Source organism: Mizuhopecten yessoensis, unplaced genomic scaffold (genome assembly GCF_002113885.1).
Source record: "Mizuhopecten yessoensis strain PY_sf001 unplaced genomic scaffold, ASM211388v2 scaffold10225, whole genome shotgun sequence".
NCBI lineage: Eukaryota > Metazoa > Mollusca > Bivalvia > Pectinida > Pectinidae > Mizuhopecten > Mizuhopecten yessoensis.
The window spans coordinates 1,586,636-1,592,782 of NW_018408440.1; positions in this window are offsets into that span (position 1 = coordinate 1,586,636).

The following is a 6,147-nucleotide window of genomic DNA, read 5'->3' on the forward strand; positions in this document are numbered from 1 at the left end:
AGTACAAAACGTTTTTCAAAAGGGGAAGGTCATGCGAACGCTCAGTCTAAACACACAATATTTCATCTTATTCAAGAATTACAGAGATCAATCGCAAGTGGAAGCTCTCGGTCGGCAAATATTTTCGAGACAAAATGTCTATTTTAGAGAAGCATATCAGTTGGCAACATCGCAAATATTGGTTACCTGTTAATGGACACTTCACCTTCACCTCCTATATATTAGCAACTGCTGACAGAAGCGGACGAGACAACAGCAGACAGCGAGAACAATAAAACTGACAACAATGAGACCACTAAGAAGACCAGAGGTCAAGCAGAAGTGACTGAAGAAATCAGTCAAGGAAAGGTCAACACTGAAAAGCCCGACAGTCAATCAAAGGACATCAGTAAAAAGCCTAGCGGTCAAGAAAAGTTCACTGGCGTTAGACGCAGTACACGCCGGAAGAAGGGTCAGCACAAAGGTCAAAAGGGTGGATGGCTGTATGTCAGAGAGACGCCAACGCAATTCATGCAGAACACTAAGCGTAAGTGGCTATCCTTTAAAATCTAGTCGACTGAGCATGCGCTAATAAAAAGAGCGCAACATTTAAATTCAGGTATGTGACTAAAGCTGTCAAAGAGCGGACAGAAACTCGACCATGGAGGGTGGATTTTTATCTGAGCTTCTTGAAAAATTTGCGCGCGGAGACGAAGGCGCCAAAAAACAGCTGATGGAGTTAAAACGAAAACTGAACAGTCATCAGTGAAGTGAATGCGGACAACAATGTTCTAGCAGAGGTGTATACAGGAGACATATGAAGGAGCATTTCGTTCAGCCGTAGTGTGACGTGTGTGGGAAATTATTCAAGAGGGTAGACAGTTTAAAACGTAAACGGTTTCAAATAATGTCTGTACCGTTTTGTAGGAAACAATAATTTTGCAGCGACATTCATTATTTTAGCAATCTCAGAGATATCAGCCGGAACCGATACATGTATACAATAATATTCATTAATCGTGCAGTACTTCAAAATGACCTATAATAAGAGACAACATTTTACACTGCAATACACCAACATCGTAAGGTTCCGATACAGTGCAAGCATAACAATAGTGTAACTTTCAATGACGTACGTTACAGGTAATGATAACTGGATTAATATAGTTACATACATTGTATCGCACATATGTCACGAATAAATACTCTCTAGTAGAACAGTAAAAAAAAACAATAAAATACACTGCCATAGTGTAATAAATACGATGTTACACCTGACGTTAGTGACAGTGATATAACGATATAGAAAATACTCGTCGATGTTTCGACGTTGTTAATTATGATCAATTTACCATATAATTTATATCACATAGGAAAGGTAATGAACGGGCACAATCATCTTTTTTTTACACAATATACACATAATACAAATATCTTATCAAATATGGTATACTGAAATGAACATATTTACAGGAAAAATGAGCTAAAATATTATACAGTGCTATTACGACGTTTTAAACTTAAAAACAGGAATTTTCCTAATTTATTCAATTCCTTCATGTTCTGAGTAGTAAATAACTGAATCAATTTGAAAACACTTGGTCGTTTGTAATAAAAAGGCTTAATACACTCGCGCCTTAAGTCGTTATAAAAGTTACACTTTAATATAAAATGAAATTCGTCTTCAATATCATTAGAGTAACATAAGTTACAGAATCTTTGTTCTCTAGGAAGGTTTCTATATCTTCCCTGTTCAATATTTAAATTATGAGAGCTAAGTCTAAAGCGAACTAGAGTCTTTTTATATGAATTATTAATTGGTTTTATTAAATATGATTGCAAAGAAAAATTGTCTAAAAGATGTTGATAAAGGAATCCTTTCGGAGTTGTTTGGATATTAGTTAATATTTCCTGCCGGTAAAAGTCCAAAAGTCTTTGCTCAATGATTGTATAGATATTTCTATCATTGCTAACATTTTCCCAAAGGTAAATTAAACCTAATTTGTTGAGTTCAGTGCGGATATCAAGAATTCAATTATCATTTGACAAAATTCTTTCCTCGTAACATGTTTTTAAAATGCAATTATTCGAAGTTTTTAATTTTAACCAATATTTAAAAAAAATATCAGTTTTCTACATACAGACAATGGTAATCTTCCTAACTCACAATAAACTAAATTATTACACGTACTCTTCTTGACTCCGAGTAGCCTTTTACTAAAATGTATGTGTATCTTTACAACATCAAGAGCGTTATGAAAGCCCCATACTTCTGCACTGTAACTTAAGACGCTATTAATATAAGTGTTGAATACAGAACATTGTGTTTTGATATTAAAATTATGATTTTTAAACTTATCACAAAGCGCATAATATGCCTTATTACCCTGATCTGCAACATGCTTTTGAGTGACATCAAATTTACCATTGTAATTAAAGAGCATGCCTAAGTAATTAAACTGGTCGACGACTTGGAGCTCTTTAGTGTCGTAAAACCATTTTTCGTTGTTTCTTACCCCGCCACCATTCCTGAAAACTACTATTTTCGTCTCATCAGTGTTCAAATTGAGTTTGTACTTGTTATTATATGATTTCAGAGCTTCCAGAATATGTTGTAACTTTTCTGGCGTTTCTGCAAATAGCACCGTATCGTCAGCATACATTAAAAGAAAAATGTTAATTAAATTAATTTCAATAGATGGACAACCTTCTTTTATAAAATGAATTTCACAGTCATTGACGAACATGGAGTTTAAAATGGGTGACAAAATTTCCCCCTGAAATAGACTGAATGTATTTGAAAATAAATCTGTATACAAACCATTGTGCTTTACACATGACTTAACTGAACTATACAACGATTGAATTATACGTAACATTTTCCCTCTAACACCCTGCTTAATCAATTTGCACCACATATGAGATCTGTCGATTAAGTCAAAAACTTTCTTGTAATCAACAAAGCAACAGTAAAGTCTACCACCTTTTTTTACTTAAATATCTATTAATTAAAGACTGAAGTGCAAATATTGCATCAACGGTTGAATGACCGGGTCTAAAAACAAATTGAGCATCTGTTACCACATTATTTTTAACATCCCAATTAACTAGTCGTTTATTCAAAATGGAGGTAAACAACTTCCCCATGCAACTGACTAGAGTAATGCCCCTGTAATTATTTGTATTTTCTATATCGCCTTTCTTATATACGGGGGTAATACTCCCAGTAGACCAAGCTTCAGGGAAAATCCCTAATTGAAAAATATAATTAAAAAGTTTGATTAAATATGGAACAAGTATATCATTGCAATCAATAAAAAGCTCATCAAGCATTTTGTCCTCACCACAAGTTTTATTTCTACTTAACTTATGTATTGCAGAAATAACTTCTTTTTCTGTGATATGGGAGTCGAGTTCTTCAAATACACATGATATATTATTTTCATCTAAAGTTGTTTCGCCTATCTCGTGAACTGGATTACCTTGACAACTTACATCTTTAAAATGATTGTAGAATTTGTCAAGAGAAATTTTGTTAGAAACTTTATATTTTTGTTTCGAAAAGTATTTATAAAAATGTTTCGGGTTGTGTTTTCTAAGATACTCCATCATATCTCCCTCCTGTCGCTGATATTCTCTCTTCAGTCTTAACTCAAATATTTTATAATCAATTTTTTTCTCAATTAATATTCTATGATTATCAGCAGTTTTAAAATTGTTAAATGTATGTAAGGCATCTTTGTATATCTTATACATCTGCTTACATGGAAGATTAAACCAGGGTTTATCCTCATGCTGAATACTGTTTTTCTTCGAGACATTATCAGTTATAGTTGACTTACATCTATGTACATCACACATTAGTAAACACATCTCATTTAGAAAAGAACAAAGTTTGTTAACACATATTTAGACATCTGACTTGTTTAACAAAGGTGTAACGAGAAGTTCACTTAATACATTGATATTTTGACTAAGATTCTGTCGTATGGAGTTTACATTATCATCATTCCACTTTACATTTTCACAAACGCATCTAGCATGAGCTTGATTTCCAGGTAGTTCTTCATCAAAATTTATATCTAATCTCAATTTAAAAGATAAAGGTGAGTGATCAGACATAGTTACAAAATTACCAGACTTAAATTCTGTTACATTTTGAAAATTGCCCCCCTCAACTAAAAGGTAATCTATTAAGCTTGTACCAATAGAATTGAAGAAAGTAACACTTCCATCCGGGTCACCTGAGTGACGTCCGTTCAATATCCTAAAACTAGTAGATTTACACAGAGACAATAACTTTCTTCCAAAAGAGTTTACAGATTTGTCCATGCTTTTCCGCTCAGTAAGATACAGCATCAGTTAATACATTACCATCGTTACCCAAGCCATCATTAATTATCATATCGGATCTGGTACCAGTTCTGGCATTGAAATCTCCAGTTATGTACACTTTACCATTTGATCTATAATTTATAATGGAATCTTGCAAAATTTGAAATAAATCTATTTCTTCTGTGTTATTTTCATAGAAAACACTTTTTTTCGGGGGGAAAGTAACAAAACACAATGTAGCTATAAATTAAATTTCCCTCAAGTTTTAACCATATTATGCTATCGTGAATATTTTCAACTATCGATATATTGTTTTTTAAGCAGTTTTCATAGAATATAACAATACCCATACCGATACCAGTTTTCCTCGGGAAGACATATTTACAATAACCATCTAACTCAAATTCATCTTTCTCAGATAACCAACATTCACTGAGACACACAATGTCATAATTGTTGATAATAGCTAGAAAGTCTCTATTACAGAGCTTTCCTAATAGGCCTTTACCAATGTTCCACGACAGTACCGACAGGTCTCGCTCAGCAGTATACGGTTGCGCGTCAGTCTCCGCGTGATCCTATGCACGATGATCCTACTAAGGCCGCTGGGGGCCCCTGTTGTTGGACTGTGGATTCGACGAAGTGGCGGGTCTGTTCATCGCGCGAGGCTGGGTTGGTTGTGAATATATCTGACGCGGAGCAGCAGTGGGCTGTTGACGTCCTCTGTCAGGTGCTGAGGTGGACCGTGTGTCCGCCTATCCTGTAGAAAATCCACTTGATCTGCTGGTATGCTGGTTTGCGCGTTTGTTGTCATAACTGGCCTGGTCGCTGTGGGTGATCCCTGGTTGTTCCTCGTATAGCCTACCTTCTATGTACAGACTGTCTCGGATCAGCTTTGAGGTGTTCCCAGCTTGTCCCTCGTATAGCCTACCGTCTATGCACAGACTGTCTTGGATCAGCTTTGTGGTGTTCCCAGCTTGTCCCTCGTATAGCCTACCGTCTATGAACAGCCTGTCTCGGATCAGCTTTGCGTGTTCCCAGCTTGTTCCTCGTATAGCCTACCGTCTATGTACAGACTGTCTCGGATCAGCTTTGTGGTGTTCCCAGCTTGTTGCTCGTATAGCCTACCGTCTATGTACAGCCTGTCTCGGATCCGCTTTGTGGTGTTCCCAGCTTGTCCCTCGTTTAGCCTACCGTCTATGTACAGACTGTCTCGGATCAGCTTTGCGGTGTTCCCAGCTTGTTCCTCGTATAGCCTACCGTCTATGAACAGCCTGTCTCGAATCAGCTTTGCGTGTTCCCAGCTTGTTCCTCGTATAGCCTACCGGCTATGTACATACTGTCTCCGATCAGCTTTGTGGTGTTCCCAGCTTGTCCCTCGTATAGCCTACCGGCTATGAACAGCCTGTCTCGGATCAGCTTTGCGTGTTCCCAGCTTGTTCCTCGTATAGCCTACCGTCTATGAACAGCCTGTCTCGGATCAGCTTTGCGGTGTTCCCAGCTTGTTCCTCGTGTAGCCTACCGTCTATGTACAGCCTGTCTCGGATCAGTTTAGTGGTGTTCCCAGCTTGTTCCTCGTATAGCCTAACGTCTATGTACAGACTGTCTCGGATCAGCTTTGCGGTGTTCCCAGCTTGTCCCTCGTGTAGCCTACCGTCTATGTACAGCCTGTCTCGGATCCGCTTTGTGGTGTTCCCAGCTTGTCCCTCGTTTAGCCTACCGTCTATGTACAGACTGTCTCGGATCAGCTTTGTGGTGTTCCCAGCTTGTCCCTCGTATAGCCTACCGTCTATGAACAGCCTGTCTCGAATCAGCTTTGCGTGTTCCCAGCTT